Source organism: Girardinichthys multiradiatus, chromosome 14, assembly GCF_021462225.1.
Source record: "Girardinichthys multiradiatus isolate DD_20200921_A chromosome 14, DD_fGirMul_XY1, whole genome shotgun sequence".
Taxonomy (NCBI): domain Eukaryota; kingdom Metazoa; phylum Chordata; class Actinopteri; order Cyprinodontiformes; family Goodeidae; genus Girardinichthys; species Girardinichthys multiradiatus.
In genome coordinates, this window is record NC_061807.1 from 15,301,754 (window position 1) to 15,324,797 (window position 23,044).

A 23,044-nucleotide genomic window follows, 5' to 3' on the forward strand; every position below is an offset into this window, starting at 1 on the left:
TTGCTTGTTTAGTGTCCCACATGCAGACAAATAAACAGTGCGGCAAGGAGAAATAAACTGCGGGCCAGGCTCTTGCTCGTGTTTGCGTCCTGTTGTTGTGACTGTTGTTTGAACAAACTCAAAAATGTCTGCTCTGGTTTTCTACTTTTAATTTGAATTCAGTTTGGGGTTGAAACTAGCCCTACCTGTCAAATGCCACGTCAAACCTTCACATCAAAGGCTGTTTTTTTTTTACAGACTTTAAAGACATGTTTGTGATGGTATACAATTATTTCATTAAAGTATTTAGATACTTCAGTCTGGGCCAAAGATCTGACTGGCAGACTGGCTCACATTAAGAGATCACTTGACTAGTGAAACTAAAAGAAAACTGAATTATTTTATTTGCTAAATTGTTAATCTGTGTTCCTGTGAATTCAGCATTTAGAATATTCAGCTGTTCTGTTGTGATTTATTTGGAAAACAGCTTCAAGAAAATAATATTTTTAACTATTATTTGTCTTTTAAAGAAGCAGAATGATCCATAAAATTGATGCAGCTGTGGTTTTAAAGAATTTATATCCAGGAATTGCTATTAGTCGCATTTCTAAATACGAACACACCTGAACATGGATGGCGTGTTTATTATACTTAAACATAAATTATCGTGCATAGCTGAATGTGTGGGATAGCTGTAGCGGACATGGGCCAGCCAGCAACTCGGGTTTCAATTTGCCCCAAGACTCCATGTGTTATAAAGTGCCAATGTGCTGTGAGGTATTAGTCACCTTGAGATATTTTCCAAAATTATCACTTAACATTTTTCAGATGACAAAACTAATCTAATATACGACAAAGAGAACCTGGCTAAATACAATAATCACTTTTAAAATGATAATTTGATGTATTACGGACCTGACCCTATGTGAATAACAGGGCCTTTATGAGATTTTTGGTTCAATTTAACAAATTTAACAAGCCACACCCAAGCCTGTTTACTGCAAGATCTTTAAAATTAAGAAATCACTTCAACAGAGTCTGTCTGACAATATGATGTTGGCTGAAAGATCTTAAAAACCAACATTGGCCTCGATCTAAAGAAATTAAAGATAAGATTAGAAATAAATACACTGGAAACCAATTTGTAAGTCTGAGTAAATCACTTTCTGAGCCAATGTCCACAAATAGAGAAATGGTGGAAAAGGTTTAAACCTTTGGAGGAGTAGCTGGTAACAACTGACAAATAGGAAGGTCACAAAGGAACCCTGAACAACATTGAAAGCGCTGCAGTTCTTACTTGTATCTTTTATGGTCACTTGGCAAAAAACAGCTTCATCATCCCTAAGACCTTTGGGATCCTGTGGACTGAGAATTTCACACCAAGCATAGCATCTCAGAAAAGGTACAGTACATCAAAATGAGGGCCACACATGGCGGTGGTAAACAATAATCTGGGGCTGTTTTTTTTGCTTCAGGACCTGGATGGCATGCTGTAGTTGATGGAACCATGAACTTTGCACTCTAGCAAAAACTCCTAATGGAAAATGTGCGACCTTCAGTTAATAACTTTAACCTCCATCAGCAGGACAATCATCTGAAGCACACCAGCAGGTTCAGTCTTGTCAAAGTTCAGATCTTTCAAGCCTAATTGTCTTGTTTAAAATTCATGTCTTTCTGTTTACTCTTTCGTAAAGTTCCAGCAAATATAATCTTGTGTCCCTATCATCTTTATTCCCAGTTTGGCTTCAGAGTGATCCAATGTGGGAAACCATCCAATGAACTCGGGCCTAATGGTAAAGTTACTTTTACAGGACAACCTTCTGGCTGGTCAAAACAGCAGTCGTGCAGAGACTCCCTTGTTGGCATACAGAATACAGAATTGTGAGAACAGCAGATGAAGAGACCCAATCCGGGTGACACAGTAAGAACTGGGCCAATATGCGGCTCAATCTCTGATAATTTTGTTTCTGGCTGAAAAGATGTTGCCAAATGTTAACTCAGGTATGAGTTCGATACAAGAAACCCAAGTTATGTGCAAAGTGTTTCATTCATTTGAATATCAGAGAGAGACACAGTTATATCCTATGTGGTGAATCAATCTTCTGAGGGAAGTAGGTGATATCTCTATGCATTCACTGTGTAGATATTGAAAATGTATATGTACCTTTTTACCAAGATGGTTGAAGGTTGTAAATGGGACTGGATACAACACTGTAACAGCATGCTGATTATAACCATCGGTGTCATTGGGCCAGTGAATTTAGAGCTGTGGCGTTGGATCTCATGACAGACCCATTTACCCAATGCTTTAAATTTCAGAACGAGCATGAAAGCTTTGTTGTTTGCATAGAAACAGAAGCAAGAAGATGTGCACTGGGCTGGTGCTTTCGTTTTCCTCACAAGCTTGGACTTTTTCTCGTCCTCAGTTTGCCTTAATTTCCCAAGAAACGGGCCTCTCACCACTTGACAGAAGTCGCCAGACAGCTCATAGTAAGTCATCACTTCATACTCGACTTTACCATCACTGACAATAAACTATAATAATAAAACAGACATACATGTGAACATGCACGTCCCAACAGATGCCATGAATGTGTGAAAGCGGAAGCTGTGACTGGCTTGGACGCATGGGAGCATCCTCGATTCTGTGTGGGAAAAAAAAGGCTCACACGCTGAAGAGATTTCCCAAACTTTCAACATGGATGTTGGGAAATTTTGGAAAAAAGAAGAGCAACATCTGCCAAGCAGATTTCTATCCTTTCTTTATTGAACTTGTCTTTCATCCTTCGCTTGTTCTTTCCTCTGTTCATCTGAAGAACATCGAGATCTGGTTCATGGAAATGTCAGGGGGAGAGATGCCAACATTGGGAAACATACAACTGCAGCTGACTGTACTGTGGTCCTAATTCACTCTCATGATTTATAGAGATTACATTTAAAGGTATTTAATACTAAATTAATTATCATGTAACTGAAAACAAATATGATTCTGATTAGACTGAGGAGAAAACATCTGTTTTGATCATGAGAGTGAGAATAACATAAATCGAGTACTGAACTTTCCTCTGGAAGACGTTAGCTGCTTTTATTAACACAGGGAGAACCAGAGACATGTTTAAAAATGTTTTATGGTGGTTAAAGTGTTCACTGTTTGTCCTGACATCAGTATATACTCATTAAGGATACCAGTGTTAAAGTTATTTTATTTCCTCCAAGAGGTGTCACCCAGCAAACCTGTCTACCAGAGATTATGTCCTTAGATGAGTAACTTGAAGGCCAAATCTGGTTTTAAAGTAACTTAAAATATGTATATGTAATATGAGTAAACACAATATTTTGGATAATCCAAGAATGTTGTCACTAAAGGTATCAGATAATTTATTTACGTTTTGCTTGCAGTCACAACATAATTAATTAATTTTTATTATTGGTACTATTAGGTCATGACAGGCTATTATTAAGAAGTCATCCTGGTATAAGCTTATTTTAAATATTAACGTTCTTTTAATTACTTAAATAGTTTCCTCAGCAGATGAAATACCAAAAATGCTCTAATTAGCAAAAAAGCAATTTTTATTTAGAGCTACAAGCTTCATGCAGCTCTTTCCTCATTCATAGTTTCCGTTACTGACTCTATTTTTTCGTGAGGAACTTTCATGTCCATACTGAGTAGACAAACACGCCTAAGCCTGATAGTCTGTATTCACAAATCACAATAATAAATCAGCAAAACAACTCATAACTAGCTCTGAAAAAATAAACTAAAAGTTACCAATCAATTCTACATCTTACTTTGGACAAACCCTTGTTGACACTGTAGTGCCCCACCGTACCAAATCAGGCAGCACTTTACAAGAAGTTCTTGTAATCATCTCTATTATTCACGCCACAGCTACTTGTTGTTCTGTTTGTTAATAAAAGCTTGATTTATTTTGCATTTGGGTACTCATCTTTAGTAAAACAAAACACATCCCAGTTCTATTTTTTTTTTTTTTTTACCTGGGCACAGCAAATGTTGACAACACTACTAATGTTTCCTACCGCAAAACAAACCTTTATCTCAAAGTAACCCTGTGCTATTACCAATAAATCCGATTGCTAACTTTATTTGAACATTTCAGTAATTTCAAAACGTTTGTTTCTATATCCATCTTGATGCTTTTAACATCTGTAAAGCACTTCGTGTTACACTTGACTGTATAAAAAGGGCACTATAAATAACGTTTGATAGATTGATTGATTGAAGAGCTATTCAAAATTAAGCTAACAACCAATTGCAAGCAAGCTAATGACAACTCAGTTTGGGGGTAATCAGAGTCAAGCTACTAGCAACATATAGTGGAGCTAAAACGTTTTCATCTTCAAACAAACAGCTGTTTAAAGTCAAACTGATAACTTCTAACAGTCAAGCTAACAGCTACAAACAGCTGAGCAAACAACACTGAGTCAAACTAATGATTGGTCAAGCTAAAAGCTACTCAGAGTTAACAGGTAATCATAGTTTCGGTACTGTCTATGCAATTTAAAGCTAATTCCTTTACAGAGTGAAAACAACAGTTAATCCGTGGAGGGAGCTAAATATTAGGGTGATTGTAAGGAGGTCTTCCAACCTGAAAAAAATGGAGCTAATGCAAAAAACCTGTCAGCAATTATAGAAAGTGTTTTATTTCTGCAGTGCCTATACAGTAATCCAGAATATTCATTTGATTATAGAGGATACCTGGAAATTTCATCATACAATTTAAGAAAAAAAGTAGCCTATGTTTTGAAAAAGTTTCTATGTGTTGTTTTTTTCTAATCTACATTGTTTTTATTATCTTTTAGGATATGCCTGTGTTATTACGAATTAGAAGCAAGCTCTCTAATGAGCTTGTTTCTCATGAAAAAACTGAGGGAAAAACTTTACATATTTACAGAAGGAACAGGACTATTATGAAAAAGAAAAGAGAAATAATTGCAGAACAGAGAAAGAAATTTAATCAAAAGCTACATCTGAGAAAAGATTCAAAGACTCTAAATACATCTACAAGGAGAACATAGAAAGGAAAAGAAGTGGAAGGAGACAGTAAAAACACAATGATTTATCTTTCTCACAGAATTTAAACACAAAATTAAGACAAAACTTTAAACTAGTTCAGCCACTGAAAGTAAAAGCAACAATTAATCTTACCGCTGCTAAAATGAAATTATTGCAGTTTTAATAATGTCAGTAAATTTGTTGTTTTGACTTACATGGATAGACTGATGAACAAAGACAGAAGAAACACCTGCAACATTTAGTAGTTTTAAAGTACTTACAGTGCTGAATATTAAACTTTTTTTTGTCTCTTGTTTATAGTGTAACACAAACATATCAAGTTGATATTATTGGGTTAATTATTTGGGCTATCTGGTTAGGTGGTGCTCGCAGTCTGCCAATTGATAAACATGCCATTTGTAGCTTGCCAGACACTTTTAAAACAGGGAAACTTTTGTTGTGATGGATCACACTCCTTTAGTTTCTACGCTATACATTCAAAAAGCTGAATTTGTCTTTCTTGTTGCCAAGGAAAAAATAGTAGGGAGCATTTTCTCAGCCAACCGACAAGCAGTGTGCAGCAACAGGTGGGGGATAAGAAGCCTGGTTAATACAATACTTTCCTCTTGTGTCTCATTAAAAACATCATTTTGAAACCGTTTATTAGAGGTGTCAGGTACACCTACTTTCTGAACATTCATAAACAATGTCACATGAAGAAAGATGCAGTTGCTAGGATGAGGCTAAATGACAATAATCCCCTTTCATCCCCATCTTTTCTTGATATCTTTGATTAAAATGTCAGTTATACTCTCTTCCATCCTCCTCCTCAGTTACTCAATCACATGGTGCTTATATTGGTTTCTGATGTACATAACAGTCCTTTTTTTCAAAGTAACGGTCGTCTTTTACTGGAATCTGTCTGTGCTTTGTGGTCTTTCTGTGGTTTTTTGTTTGTACATTTGCACAAATTGAGAAAAAAAAAACAACAAAACATTAAAATCAAAGTCTCCGCATACTAATGAACCCAATCCAGCTGTTGAATTTCCTCTCTCCTCTGTTTAACATTCCTATATACAGGCTTGTTTCTACTCTTATTCTATAATTCTGACATTTCTTTCACCTTTTCCACAATTTTTTGGCTCAACCTCAAAAACACAGATCCCTACTAATCAGTTAAATAAATCCTAAGAACCTTGAATAAACTATAGATGAAAGACATTTAAGTCCAACCAAGACAAAGATTAATTTTATAAAATTACTAGAATGAGACCATGAAAGGCGTTCCTAAATGTAAGCGTAAATGTGGACAAGCGAAGCTCTTTCGGGGTGGGAAGCAGAACATCTGGCTGAACAATAGACTAAATTCCAGCTCGTCTTTCACTTGTTTACTGGTGGGTGTGGACATGCTTAGATGCACAGTTATTCTGATAATTTACTGGTAAGGCTTGGTGAAATATTTGAGAGCAAACAGACAAGTGTTTCATCTACAAAGACGTGCCTCCAGCAGCCTGTGTGTTACCGCTGGGATGGAGCTCTTGAGAAATTAAACTTACTAAGTTTGCATAATTTGTCTCTTAAATTGTCAGATGAATGCAAGTTTCTCATAATTTTGTTCGTGTTTATTTCTGTTCCATGATGCAGTGAAAGAGACTATATGCCAACTGTTCAAGGGTCTTAAAAATGTCCCTTTTACTTCGCCATACCGTCCAAAACTTCCTATTTGAGAATAATTGTTCATATTTTAACTCTTGCTTTTTAGTCCGTTTTCTTTATGTAGCTTTTAGATTAATGGGTTCTTCCTCCCTGAGTGGTTTTTCAGACCATGTTGGTAGAGGACTTGTTTCACTGTGGATATTGACACTCTCATCTTTTGCTTTTGTTCTGGTTTTGACACATATTTCACACCAAGACACGTTCATCTCTGGGGCACAGATCCCTTCTTCTCTCAGCACGCTATGGAAACTGTACACAAGATGACCCAGACTTTTTTTTTCTATGATGCCACACATCCACATCATGTATGTTTGCGATTTGCCTCAAGAAGTTTACAAAGCCATGACATCATCATGTGGGCTTCCCCAGCTTGTTCAAAGGAATATTAATCTTAGTTCCTGTAACCTGTTGACTGTGAAGAAAGTTATAAAAGATTGTGTAAAAAAGTGTTTCTCTCATTCTGAAGAAAACACATTTTTGTGATACTATCTGAAATAAACCAGAAAACTTTCAGTCTTAATGTCAGAAAGTGAGAAAGTTTGATGTTCCCCTTCTTCTGACTGATAGCTTTGTTACAATGGGATTAGTTTGATCCTTAGTAACCTTTCTGCAAACTGTGGCTTTAGCTGAAGGATACAGATGAGTAAATCTCAGGAAACCCCACTGGGACAGCCAACCTTTATTTCAGGTTGATCCAATTCACTGCCTCTGATGACAGAAACAGCTGAAACTGAATGAAAATTTGCTACATCAAAGTATTAGTTTAAAGGTATACACATTTCTGCAGCCACGCTAGTGCATCATTTTATGCTTTAGCATTTTACCTTCTACAGATGTTTGTTTTTTTCAACTGAATTTTACAGAATCTACACTAAAATCTACACTAAAGTTTCTAAGACCTGGGATTTTAGCAGGGTGTGGACACCTTTGAGAGCTGCTGTAGGTGTCCTATTAATAAAGTAAAGGATTTCAAACAAATTTTTATTATGGTTTCATGTAAGTTTTAATTTTCAGTAAAGCTTAAAGGCAGGACTGTGAGATATTTTATAGTGTCCTTATCCACTGTAGGGGAGGACAGGAGGGTTGAGCTTCAACCAAGGTGAGAAAGGATGGGGGCTGTTTGAGTAGGAACAGGGGCAATTAGTGAACTTGAACTCTTGAGGTCACAGAAAGGGAGAGTTCACCACCTCTTAGAAAGGTCACCACCTCAGCGTTTACTCAGCCAGGAACACACAAACAGGCCTAAACTCAAACACGCACACCCAGACCACAGCTTGGAGGTCAGAGTTCACGAGTTAACTAAGGGAACCAACAACAACTGCAGGGAGGGAGGCAGGCGGAGCGGGTAGAGTAGTTTTCTAACCTGCATCTGGCCTCCAGATGGTTTGTGAGTCATCCCCGGGTTAGACACATACACTCCTGCAACACACACTGCCATACACACACTTTGGCTTCCCCCGCTGAGACCGGATCATTTCCACGTTGGGTCAATCAGGGGCTAAACTTGACACCTGACTCTTTCTTTCTCGCTCCTGCTTACACACACACACACACACACACACACACACACACACACACACACACACACACACACACACACACACACACATCTTTACACATACAGAGATAAAAAATACCGGAGCCAAGCCAGAGCCAAGTGAAAGTTTACACGATGGTTGCTGTCTTTAACAGAGAAGATCATGTGATATATGAGCAGAATATTTAGGTATTTTATATAGGGAAAGTTTCAAAAAATGCCTAAAACTGGACCTGTTTCACATTGAGATTGTTGTACTGCTTTTAAATTGATGATAGATAATTTTTTAAAGTGTTATTTGGGAAACAAGATTGTTGTACGTAACCTGACTCTGTGCTTTCCTTTCAGTTCATGAACTCCTGCCTATTATGATGAGATTGCTAAGATTCCCATTAACAAAGTGGGGCATCTTATCTCAGCTGGTGCCAGATCTGAAGCTGAAATCAGATCCTGATACTGCAGTGAAGGAAAAAACAATGTTCGTTCAACACGTTTCATGTAAAACGTAGGACAGCCGGTGGGCTTTCTAGGCATTTTAAATTAAAAAATTTAAAATCCCACAACATTTTTACACTGCAAAAAAAAGAAAACATAGACAAAACCTTGAAAAGCCAAAACATACCTTTATTTATTAAAATAAGTATTTTAAAAAGCATTTCAGCAATGTTTGCAATGATCTTTTCTGTAATAGTATTACATATGGCTCTGACCCACATGCAGAATCACGCTCAAGGGAAACGGGTACAAGTTTGAAAAAGGTTTATTTAAAGAGAATGGATTGGTATGGTGTGCAGGAACAACTGTAAGGAAAACGACAGGTAAGTGGCACAGTAAACGAAACCGGACCTTAAATGTGAAATGTCTCTTACTAGGAGGGAGTAGGCAATCCGCCAGGCAGGAGGAGAGGGATTCGGACTGGAGAAGAAGTGAATATGGAGACAATGGTAAGTCCGATGATTTCTTAGTTACTTGGGTTAGAGCTTGGAGTGCAGGCGAAGCGTCAGCTGAGAGGTGGAGGGTGGACAGGTTGGGTTGAATGGTCTCTGGAGAATCCGGGTCCGGAAGCAGTCAGCCGGGGAAGTTCCAGAGTTCGGCGTCGGATAGGTGTGTGTGGAAGATCCTTCCTGGGGAGATCGTAGTAGCGAGGCTAGTGCGAAACGAAACCACTAGGGCCAGCCTGGGTAACCTCCAGGTAGTCGCCGGTTCAGTTCACTAAGAAGAACAAAGAACAAGTTAAACGTTGTCGAAGGCAAAGTACGCATAAACTTAATTAATACGAGGCTGGCTGAGTTGCTACCACAGAGACTAATACTTGAGCGACGAGATGTTGGCTGCTTCCTGCTTAAGTACTCCAGGACTCAATCGCAGAGATGGAAAACAACTGTCTCCACCGCTACTGAGCACTAGCGCCTACTAGGAGTCAAAAAACACAGACAAAAACATACAACAGAAACTCCAGCCCCGACATTTTCACTTATTACTACCATATGGTGCTTTGAAAAAGTATTTTTTCGTTTACAGATGTCTTTTATTTTTGCTTTTTTGTGGTATTAAAATGTTTCTGGTCATCAAACAAGTATGTTTGCTTAGTGGTTAGAGAGGAGGGTGTTTGCGTGCCGGAGAGGTTGCAAGCATCCTGGTTCGAATCCCACAGACTACCACTCTGGGTCCCTGAGCAAGGCCTTTAGCCTCAGAATGCTCCCTGGGTGCGTACTGGGTAGAGGAAAAAAATCAATGGAATGTTGCATGGCAATGACAAATAAAGTTATTAAAATTTTGATATTAGACAAAGACACACATGTCCTGTATAAATTACTGCGACTAAAGCACTTTTCAGGTGATAATTAAATTTTTTAAAGGAAAAAAAAGCTGTCTAAACCAGCATGGGAGTCTACGAAAAAGGTAGTCTCCCACTAAAAGTGTTTATGATAATTTACATCACAGTGGTGGAATTTTGACCTGTTCAATGTCATATCACAGCTTCTTATGGCTTATGGCTGGACACTTCTGGATCTATGGTCCTGACAAGTGCAGGAAGTCATCTAGTTGCTTACTGTAACCCACATGACTGCTGCAGCTAAACTCCATTTATCTTTAAGTTCCAGGACTCCCTTGTGATGCTGTAAAAATGGACCACACCACCCCACTACCACCACCATGTTTGACTATCAACATTATGAATTTGTTTCCTCTAATGGTGTAATTTTAATGCCAGATGTAACGGGGCACACACCTTCCAAAAAGTTCCACTTTTGTTTCATCAATCCACAGAAAATTTCCCCAAACGTCTGGGGAATTATCAAAACATTTTGTTGAGCTTTTTTGGTTCTGCACAAGTTTTCCGCAACTCTTGCATGGATGCCATTTTCTGCCCAATCTCTTTCTTATTATTAAATCCCGAACAGTGACCTTAACTGAGGTAACTTAGGCCTGCAGTGCTTAAGATGTTTTTGGTTCATTCACAGCCTTCTCGATGACTCATTGATGAGCTCTTGGACTGTTTTGGTACGCCCACTGTTCCATGTTTTCTCTATTTGTGGATAATTGTTCTCACTGGGGTTCACTGGAGTCCCAAAGCCTTACAAATAGTTTTGTAACTGTTTTCATATATAGAAAATAGATAGAATTCAATGGCTTTCTTATGTGCACTTGAATTTCTTTATGATTTGTTGCTTTTTGAAATTTGTTAGCCAATATGTTTTAGACACTATGTTACACACTGAATGTCAACTTTTATTTCAGTGTCATAAGTGTTTATTTTCTTTTGTAACAAAAAACAGAGCTTCAGAGGAGCAGTGGTAAAACACATGGCATTGCTGACTGAACTTCTGGACATTAACTTGCTGCCTCTGCTGTAAAAAGCTTAAGAGCATCAGTCAGTTACCTTCACAGCTAAACAATTACTGTCACCTATTGGTGAAAATATGTACTGGCTGACGTTTGTGTCTAAAGTAGGTGAGGTTTTCAAAAACCAGTGGGAATAAAACAAACTGGAGTTTATCTAAGTCAAAATAAATAAATACATTGTTGAAAGGTGAGGGTGCCACTTCTACTTCATGTTGTCAGACAGGTTCTGCATTGCAGGAAGCAATTTGGCAGTTGTATTCCTCTTTGGAATGCTATTAGCTTTAAGCAACTTTTTGTTTCTGTTCAGTTTCAGTTTTATGACAAAACCAGTGCACTAACTATTGAACAAGTGTCAGAATCATGTTCTACCGCCTTGTGTTGTGTAGCACAGAGGTGCATAATGGTGGGATGTGTACTCTAAAGGAGCAGTGCTGTCTTTGCAGCAGTGATTCTTTGTCCACAAATACATTGTACACATTAGGCTTATGTTTTGAGCAGTTCAGTAACCATGTGACAATAATCCCTGAAGAGAAGGAGCTTCATGTCCCTACAAAGGTGTCTTATCTAGCGATTCCAGTTATAAAAAAGGAGGGACCCAAGGACTGAACCCTTGGGAACACCACTGGAAACTGGGAAGGGTTAGGACTTTAAAAGGTTCAGTTGTATAAATGGAGCATGACCAGAAATGGAAAAACATAATCGAACTGATGTGTTGGCAGCTCCAATAGAAACAAGATGATTGAGAAATTTTCCATGGGAGATTGCTGTAGTCAGATCCCAATGGGGAGAAGACTGCATCAGCAGATCCTTTGTGATGCTGATCAGACCTGCGTCTGTGTTACAATGAGAAAAAAAGACAGATTTATATGGCTCAAATATAATCAAACCTGTAAAGCTGCAACATCTTGTTCTAAGATTTCAGAGATTTTTATTTTTTTAATTTTATTTTTATTTCGAGTAATTAAGATTAAGATTTGATTTCACTGGATATCACTAAGGTTTTTGAAAGACAGTGGATTGTAAGATGAAATTAGTAAATAACCCAACTAACCCAACTATTTGTTGGGTTAGGTCAAATCAAAGTGACAAATACTGTGATTTGAGTCAGTAAGCTATGCTTCTGCATTGTTATCTGTTACAAAAAGCCAAAATTCAGAAATGGGAGGGATCGGTCATTTGCTTGAAGACAGTGACATAGATCTGAGCTGTCTCTCTGAGTATACAAAAACAAATCAGGTACTTGGTGTTTTTATTGGAACCAGTAAATAACCAGTTCTTAATGGATCAATTTTGCTGGAAAAAAATTATGTTATGGTCAAGAGGTAAGGTCAAGAAGAGATACTAAGCCTCAGCAAATTTTAAAATTGCTTCAGCCTTACCTTCCAGCTAATGTAGAAATATACAGGCACTAAATGTGTAAAGCCCAGCTCCAGAGGGTTGACTTTCTTTACACATGAACAATATGATTCTCAAAATACACAGACAAATATCTCTTAGTTTACATTTTCAAACTCTTCCATTTCTGAACAAACGTCTCTACAATAACCTTGGTTATGATTACAAGTACCTAGGTCTCACATCAACATAACAACCCTGAACTACCACAAGCTGGTAGACTAAATAAGGGAATGTTTATTGTGTGCAAAGCAGATTTTTGCCAAAGAAATCTGTGGCATACAGGCAGATGGAATCAGTGAAGAACACAACGCGGTGTTGAAATCCCTAGAGACATCCCTTTCTCAGATATTTATGTCTGCTAAACTGGAAACCAAATGCAAATAGTTGGTTTCTGAGCACACAGAAGATGATACAGGTCACAGTCTTAAGTTGTATTGAATTTATAATGTCAAAGTGACCTCACAATAAATCACTGATGTTTGAATCACAGTCGTGCATCATTTGACTGACAAAGAGAGGCCTCATCTTCAGCCTGAACAATGATACTGTTTGGTTTTGGCATTTTTGGAAATTTGTTTTATAGACATACTTTCATTTAAAATCAGCTTTTGCTGTCATTTTCAACACAGTTTGACCCACATTCAGAGAACACTCTGAAGTAAAATTGTACGTGTTTTTATTGTCAGCAAAGTAATCAGGAGAACTGGAGAACTGGAGACGCCAACTGTACGGGAAGAAAGGAGAAGGGACTGGTGAATAAACGTACAATGTATATGGCAACTGATTAAAGTGATCTGAGAAGGCTTACTAAATTGCTGTTGCTTGAACCACCAGGGGTAGAGAGATTCAGAGTCTTAGCTTGTGAAGTGAGGTTGCTCAGTTTTCTCCCCAGCTGCTGGTTTGGTGCAAACCAGATGAAGCACAGATGCCGATGTTTGCGAAGGAGACAGGAACAGGGTACGCTTATGCCTTGGTCCTGGGGGTGGAGGAAGGGGGAAACCGCCAGCTTGATCCGTGTCCAAAAGGTACAGATGGTAGGCAGAGAATTCCACAAGAAGGTTGATCCAGTACTCAGTAGATGATTATCCAGATTGTTCAGAGGATCTCCGGAACGAAGTCAGGTCTTAGCAAAGTAAGCAAAGCCTCAGGCAAAACCTGCGAGGGAACAAATTCAAAAGTTACTAAGAGCACATGAAACGAAGCAAAAATCAGGAGAGGCTGAGCTTGTTACCACTAAGGCAAACACTCTGGCATCGAAGTGCTGGCAGCTTCCCGCTTAAGTACTCCTCCATGTAATCAGTAGATAGTTCACACCTGTCATCCAGCGCACCTGAGAACCTCCAGCACCAACTGAGAAACACTGAAGCCATGAAAACAAGTACACCACACAAACACACACACACACACATCGTAGCCTACTTTAGGAAATATTTGCTTGAATAATTGATAAAATTATGTTAGAAACGATAGAAAAGAAGTAGCACAATAGACACTTTTCTATCGTCCCCACGATATGTATTGTCTAATCGCCCAGCACTACCTGAAAGTGACTTTGGAAGAAAGTAAACAAACAGTAGAGTATAACAAAATGACAGACTAATGTTTAAAGTTGTGATTTAATGATGATAAAGTTAATCTACGAAAAAAAAAAAAATCTAAATATAAGAATAGGACATGAAGGTAATTTTGTAAATATAGTAAAATAAATTAAAGAAAATTTACAAATAAAATAAAAGCACTTAAAGTTGTTATAGGTCAGGAAACAGTTAGCTGTTAGCCTCATTCTAAGCTTGATTTTAAGTAGGAGTTTGCTTGAATGCTGCTAGCTTAAATTAACCAGCTGTTAGCTTCACACTGTACTAGTAAGCTAGACTGTTACCTTAACCCTGGGTGCAAGTTAACTTGACCACTGTTAGCTTTAAACAGGTTAGCTGTTAGTTTTACTCCGTAGCAGTGAGCTTGACTGTTAGCTCGATTATCAAAAGCAGTTAGCTCTACTCTGATTAGCAGTTACTTTCATTCTTTGTATTTTAGCTTCACTTGGAGTTATAGTTAACTTGACTGAGTTACTGTTAACTTGATTGACTGCTATTAGCTGTTAGCTTTATCTTAACAGCTTCACTCTACTTTGACTCTGAGTAGCTGTTAGTTGACTTTCTTTAGTTGTTAGCTTGCATCTTTTAAGCTTGTAAGCTTGTAAGCTTTAAGCTTGTAAGCTTGAAATGTAGTTGCTGTTTGCTTAAACCACTGTTAATTTGACTCTGAGTATCTTTTAGGTTGTCTGTGAGTAGCTGTTACCTTAATGTTGCTTTAAAGTTGTATTTATAAATAGACATTTCCCAAGTTGGATTGCAAGCTTCCAAATTCCAAGTGGTAAGTTGGAGGTTTATCGTTAGCCATAACCTAAGATGACCAGATTCCTGAGATCAAATTCAGGGACATTTCCGGATTGGACATTAAAATAATTAAATGTTATCAAGATATAATGAAACATTGGTAAAATTAGAATTTCATTTATTAAAAAATATGTATTCATAATTAAACAATAAAAATCAAGTGTGATAGCAGGAACATGTCTATCCACATTGTTGTTAGCATTTCCTTAGAGTAATAAAATCTCTAACTCTTCCAATTTTCCTCTGTTCTTTCATTCTTTTTTCTGTCTTTCCATTTTCCTTTTCTCTGCTCTTTTATCAGTCTTTCACTATTCTAAAACAGACATAATATAATCACAATCACCTTCAAAAACACAACATACATCTTGAAAAATTTAACAAAGAAATATGATTTTTTTTTCAGATACCCTTAAGAAGTTTGTTATTTTTCATGAGAAACTAGGGTAATCCCAATATAACATTTTAATATTAACTCAGCTGACAAAATGCAAAAATTGCTATATTTAACAAGACAAAAAAAAAAAACTATTTTTACTTGGATCTACAACCTCATACAACAGACGAAATGTACAATTTACCAGGTGATTCTCTCTCCCTCCACATCATTCTCAGTTCATGCAGTTCTTGCCTCATTCAGTTTCCCTGTTACTTACTGTTTTATGTTTTGTGTGAGGAACTTTCATTTGTCCAAACTGAGCAGTCAAACACCTCTCAGCCTGGAAGTCTGTGTTCACATATCACAACAATAAATTAACCAAATAACTAATAACAAGATCTGAAAATATAAACTAAACCTCCCCAATCAGTTCTAAAACATCTTTGGAGAACCCTTGTTGATATTGTAGCTCCATTTTCTCAAATCAGGCAGCTACTCCTTCTCCCTCTCCCTCACTCAGCTGCAGCTACTCCCTGCGATCTCGTCTTGCCTTTTCTTGTTCTGTTTGTTCTGAAAGCTTGGTTTATTTGCTTTTGGGTCCTCACGTTTAGTAAAACAAAACAAATCCAAGCCTTATTTTTTTTTACCTGGGCACAGTGAATGTTGGCAACACTAGTAATGTTTCCTACTGCGAACCAAAACTTCCTCACAGGAGGAACAGCCCAGTCTTAGGCAGCATGCTCAGCTCTTCTTCTACTCTGTCTGTAACGTAAAAGCTGTTGTTGTGCACAACATGCTCACACGGAGTTTCTACCCTCAGTTACCGTAATAACAGTCTACATACAACATTTTTTTTGTCATTCACAAAACGCTAGAATCGGGGACATTTCCGGGGACAGCTTAAGGTGTATACAGGTCGTCTAAAACGGGGACTGTCCCTGGAAATAGTGGACGTTTAGTCGCCCTACCATAACTTTTGCATTGAATATTGCTGCAGTACCTTGCACTTTTGAGATCTTTTAGCTTGTTAAATCAGTTAAATCACATAGTACAGTACAAGCTCTGTTAATGAAAGTGTTTAAATAGATAAAATGTTAAAAGATATGTTAACAGCTTGTTTGTCCTGTAGTCTTTCTTTGTTACTGAGTACAATGATTGGTCAAATTTCACAGATGAAAAAGGAATATAATTAAATTAGGTGTGACCTCCCTGCCTTATCCAGCTTCTTATGTCCAAGGTTATATGAGTTAAGTGTAACTCTGAGTAGCTGTTATCTTGACTCCAAAATGAGAATTTCTCTGCTTCATCAAACTGAAATCACTCTGCTGTTTACTGTTGTTTAAAAGTGAGATACTGACTTTTTATAGGCAGTCTACACAACCATACTTCACCCATCTTGGGAGGGTCAACTAAAGGTCAAAAGGTTGTGGCCCTCAGAAGAACGCGTTGTTTGGCAGGTGAATCTGCAGGCGTTAGTAATAAACGATGACAGATAAAATCCGGAGATATGACTTCACGTTCACACAAACACATGGCAGAGATGCAGGGAAGTGATGAAGGTCACAAACTTTCTTTCCTGGAACTTTTATGAAAACCGGAATGTTTTTGTTAGTTTTGTTGTTGTTGCCGATCTTCTGGAAGAACACACACATACATGTATTAACAAGCAGACACATGTATGCGTGTATATACGTGCAAACTCCTGTGTACATATAAACATGCAGAAAGGTGTGAGAGGTGACATACACGCATATGCTTGTGCTGTCTTATGTTTTGATGACCACTATATTTTGACTGCCAGGAAAAGTGTGTTTTAGTTTATTGTGTTTTAGCAAGGTGGGTGGCTTTAAAGCAGAGAGAGGGTAAATGTTCTTCCTGTTTGAGCATATATTCTGATTTATGTATCAACAAGTGTGCTAGGTGAATAAATCGCAAAAAGAGCTTTTGTGTTTGGGTAAGTGTGTCTCCCTTGGCCTCTGCGGGACCTCTGTCTCCTGCTCGATTGCATTTCCATATGTCTGATAATGTGTGTGTGTTTCGGGTGTTGGTTCAAAGTCAGAAAAAAAAAAACTCATTAGAAAAATATTTCAGTTGAGCAGAGAAAACATTCTGTAGATTTATACACACCGCAGGCTGTATAATTAGGTATACAAGATTTACCATCATCAAGTGGAATCAAGAAGAAGAAACTTTCACATTTGGAAAGAAAACCTCACTTTTTAGCTCCATCATTAAATCTCCCCTCTGTCCTCCTCTGCCTTGATCTTGTTTTTCTTCCTCTGTTCCTGTAAATTCTGCTGTTTTCTCTCCTCTCACCATCTGTTTTATAGGCTGTACTCGCTGTAAAGTCAGGGTTTTAATTCCAGTGGGGTACGTGATCAGAACCGTTTGTTTGCCTGCAAGATTAAACGCAAAAATACCAAACCAAATTTATTGGAACTCTGTTGGAAAGTTGGAGCGCAGGCAAAGGAAGATCTCATTAAATTTTGCTCTGGCCCCTTACCACCTTCATTAAAATCGATAGCTATGGTACAGACCTGACTGGAAGATTACACTTCTCTGTTTCTCACCTTTTCTGTTCTAAGCAGTGTAATATGTTTCAAATCTATTTTTGTTATTTCACAATTTTATTTTCATAATATCTAACACAGTGACGACCAAACTCTTTGCACAGCTGGCCAATATCACCAAGCTGAAAGTACTTAGGGGGCATCTTTTTTTTTCTTCCCATTAAAAATGCAAAATGTGAGTTTTCATTTTAGCTGCACAGCAATAAATGAAATGTGCAATATTTTATTGAAGCAAAGTAGAAAAGAACAAATTATTGTAGGTCTGACTGAAAATGGGTCTCAGATGTTTGCCTCGATGAAAAAAAATTGTAGAGTTTCCTAACTTTTTGGGTCAGATGTTTTTCTATTTTGTTGGTCTAGAAATTGTTGTCAGTCTATTACCAACAAAAATGAGAACTTTCTTCGAAAACCTCTGCCATATTCAACCAAATTTTATGAATTGCTGTGTCCAAGCCTGATTTGAAGTAAGAAGTCGCTGGATGTTTTTGGCCCCACTTACTATGATTTTAAAATGATTTTAAAACAAAAATGATTTTAAAACAAAAATGATTTTAAAACAAAAATGATTTTAAAACAAAAATGATTTTAAAACAAAAATGATTTGTGCAGTCCCTAACATTTTCAATTAAAAAAAATATATAATAATATATAATATGGACAATGAAACTGAAACACCTGGTTTTAGACCGCAATAATTTATTAGTATGGTGTAGGGCCTCTTTTTGCGGCCAATACAGCGTCAATTCGTCCTGGGAATGACATATAAGAGTCCTGCACAGTGGTCAGAGGGATTTTAAGCCATTCTTCTTGCAGGATAGTTGCCAAGTCACTACATGATACTGGTGGAGGAAAACGTTTCCTGACTCGCTCCTCCAAAACACCCCAAAGTGGCTCAATAATATTTAGATCTGGTGACTGTGCAGGCCATGGGAGATGGTCAACTTCACTTTCATGTTCATCAAACCAATCTTTCACCAGTCTTGCTGTGTGTATTGGTGCATTGTCATCCTGATACATGGCACCGCCTTCAGGATACAATGTTGCTGGATGCACATGGTCCTCAAGAATGGTTCGGTAGTCCTTGGCAGTGACGCGCCCATCTAGCACAAGTATTGGGCCAAGGGAATTCCATGATATGGCAGCCCAAACCATCATTGATCCACCCCCATGCTTCACTCTGGGCATGCAACAATCTGTCTGGTACGCTTCTTTGGGGCTTCTCCACACTGTAACTCTCCCGGATGTGGGGAAAACAGTAAAGATGGACTCATCAGAGAACAATACATGTTTCACATTGTCCACAGCCCAAGATTTGCGCCTCTTGCACCATTAAAACCGACTTTTGGCATTGGCATGAGTGACCAAAGGTTTGGCTATAGCAGCCCGGCCATGTATATTGACCCTGTGGAGCTCCCGATGGACAGTTCTGGTGGAAACAGGAGAGTTGAGGTGCACATTTAATTCTGCCATGATTTGGGCAGCCGTGGTTTTATGTTTTTTGGATACAATCCGGGTTAGCACCCGAACATCTCTTTCAGACAGCTTCCTCTTGCGTCCACAGTTAATCCTGTTGGATGTGGTTCGTCCTTCTTGGTGGTATGCTGACATTACCCTGGATACCGTGGCTCTTGATACATCACAAAGACTTGCTGTCTTGGTCACAGATGCGCCAGCAAGACGTACACCAACAATTTGTCCTCTTTTGAACTCTGGTATGCCACCCATAATGTTGTCTGCATTTCAATATTTTGAGCAAAACTGTGCTCTTACCCTGCTAATTGAACCTTCACACTCTGCTCTTACTGGTGCAATGTGCAATCAATGAAGACTGGCTACCAGGCTGGTCCAAGTTAGCCATGAAACCTCCCACACTAAAATGACAGGTGTTTCAGTTTCATTGTCCAACCCCTTTACATCTGACATTATAAATCCTGTCTCATCTCTTCTCGTTGTCTTCCACTTATCCAGGACCGGGTCACGGGGGCAGCAGACTCAGCAGAGACACCCAGACGTCCCTCTCCTCACACACCTCCTCTATCTCCTCCGGGAGGAGCCCAAGGCGCTCCCAGGCCAGCCGAGAGATATAGTCCCTCCAGCGTGTCCTGGGCCGTCCCCTGGGCCTCCTCCCGGTGGGACGTGCCTGGAACACCTCCCGAGGAAGGCGTCCAGGAAGCATCTGGTATAGATGCCCGAGCCACCTCAACTGGCTCCTCTCGATGTGGAGGAGCAGCGTCTCTACTCCGAGCCCCTCCCGAATAGCCGAGTTCCTCACCCTATCTCTAAGGGAGTGCCCAGCCACCCTACGGAAGAAGCTCATTTCAGCCGCTTGTATCTGGGATCTCTTTCCTTCGGTCATGACCCAAAGTTCATGGCCATAGGTGAGGGTAGGAATGCATACCGACCGGTAAATCGAGAGCTTTGCTTTTTGGCTCAGCTCTCTCTTCACCACAACGTACCGGCACAGCACCCCCGTTACTGCGGCAGCCGCACCGATCCGTCTGTCAATCTCCCGCTCCATTCTTCCCTCACTCGTGAACAAGACCCCGAGATACTTAAACTCCTCCACTTGAGTCAGGAACTCCCCTCCAACCTGAAGAGGGCAAGCCACCCTTTTCCGGTCGAGAACCATGGCCTCGGACTTGGAGGAGCTGATCCTCATCCCAGCCGCTTCACAGTCGGCTGTGAACCGTCCCATGCTGTAGGTCTTGGCTAGAGGGGGCCAGCAGGACCACGTAATCTGCAAAAAGAAGAGACGAAATCCTCTGGTCCCCAAACCAGACGCCCTCCGGCCCTTGGCTGCGCCTAGAAATCCTGTCCATAAAAGTTATGAACAGGACCGGTGACAAAGGGCAGCCCTGCCGGAGTCCAACATGCACCGGGAACAGGTCCAACTTAGTGCCGGCAATACAAACCAAACTCCTGCTCCGCTTGTAAAGAGATCGGATGGCCCCTAATAAAGGGCCCCCGACTCCATACTTCTGGAGCACCCCCCACAGGGCATCACGAGGGACACAGTCAAATGCTATCTCCAGGTCCACAAAACACATGTAGACCGGTTGGGCAAACTCCCATGAACCCTCGAGTACCCTGTAGAGGGTATAAAGCTGGTCCACTGTTCCACGGCCGGGACGAAAACTACAATGCTCCTCCTGAAGCCAAGGTTCGACTATTGGCTGAGGAGTGTGATCCCCCTGTAGTTGGAACACATCCTCCGGTCACCCTTCTTCACCCTTCTTATGCAGGGGGCGTGTTGAAGAGGCGTGTCATTCATGACAGCCCCACAACATCCAGAGACTTGAGGTACTCGGGGCGGATCTCATCCACCCCCGAAACCTTGCCACCGTGGAACTTTTTAACCACCTCGGTTACTTCAGCCTGGGTGATGAAAGATTCCAACCCCGAGTCCCCAGCCTCTGTTTCAACCAGGGAATGCGTGATGGCAGGATTGAGGAGATCCTCGAAGTACTCCTTCCACCACCCGATAATGTCCCCAGTTGAGATCAGCAGCCTCCCACTCCCACTGTAAACAGTGTTGGCGAAGCACTGCTTCCCCCTCCTGAGGCGGCGGACAGTTTGCCAGAATCGCTTCGAGGCCAACCGGTAGTCCTTTTCCATGGTCTCACCGAACTCCTCCCAGGCCCTAGTTTTTGCCTCTGCCACCGCCCGGGCCGCGACAAGCTTGGCCTCACGGTACCCGTCAGTCGCCTCAGGAGTCCCACAATCCAATCACACCTGATAAGACTCCTTCTTCAGCTTGACAGCGTCCCTTACGGCCGGTGTCCACCACCGGGTTTGGGGATTGCTGCCACGACAGGCACTGCAGACCTTACAGCCGCAGCTACGGGCAGCAGCATTGACAATAGATGCGGAGAACACGGTCCACTCGGATGTCACCAACATCCCCCGGAATCTGGTCAAAGCTCTCCCGGAGGTGGGAGTTGAATACATCCCTGGCCAAGGGCTCCGCCAGACATTCCCATTGTAAATTCCATCCTAAGAAATTGCAAAAGTGCCCATACTGTAGGCATCAGCTCCATTTCCTGGAGGGCTGAGTTTGTACCAATCTTCACATGTGGTCTAGGGCCAGACAAAATTATTCCAAGGGGTGTAAATGGCCCTTGGGCTGTTCTTTGGACACCCTTCTTCTAAAAGATTCTACATGTTATTGTTTGTTATTTATGTAAAAGTTCAAATTTTTGATCAAACTATGTTGTTTTTTTTGTGTGTAAAGATGTCTGAGCAGAGCATCATTAATTCTTACTAAAATAAATATGACTGGCTGTTGAGTTTCACCGAGAACACCTTTCCAGTAAAAGGAGACCCTGGATAAGACCTGAAACTGGTTGGAGGCATTCTGCTGGTGTCTTGGAACTCCTTGGGATTTACCTTGACAAGGATTTATGAGAATTGACCTTCAGACAAACACTGACCACTGAGGAAAATGCAACTGTGTGCATTAAATAAACCATTTTTGTTGATATGTGTTTTTTCATTAAACTATAAATTGTTTAAGTCTAACAGGAATAAGAGCCAGACTAATTAATTTAAGTCAAATTCAACGGGGAGCCCCTGAATTTAGTGACTCAACGTTTCTGCAAACAAATTATCTTATTTTTAAGGAATCCGTCATGTGAAAACCCCATTAAATAGTAAGTTCATTTTTAAGAAATGTGTGCCTATCAATGTCTAACCTATGTTCATCTCTGAAAAAGAAAGTGATTTATTTGCTTTAAAAAATATAAACAACATATTTTTTCTGAGAAAAAAGGAAGGGCACCCTGCTCCCTACTGCTAACCATAATCCTGTTTCTTTCAATACCTTCAGTGAGATGCTTCTTATTTCCATCTACCAGTCTCTGAAATCAGTTTGAGGAATGTTTGTCCCACTACTCACCTTCAGCTGTGAGATGTTTATGGGGTTTCATGCATCTTCAGCTCATTTCAAGTTGCCCACAGCATCTCATTCAGATCAGATCTAGGCTTTGACTCAGCCCAGCTGGGTTTTGTGGTATGTTTTGGGTCATAGTCATGTTGCAGGGTCCAGCTTGATTCTTTGATGGTGTTGGTCAGGTCCTGCTGCAGCAAAACTTGCTCTTTGTCTACATTCTTTCTGGCAAACTATTGTCTGGCCATCATGTTTATCTTAGAGAACAAAGTTTTCCTCCTTGCACATGTTCCATGAAAGTTAAACTTCTGTAATTTATTTCT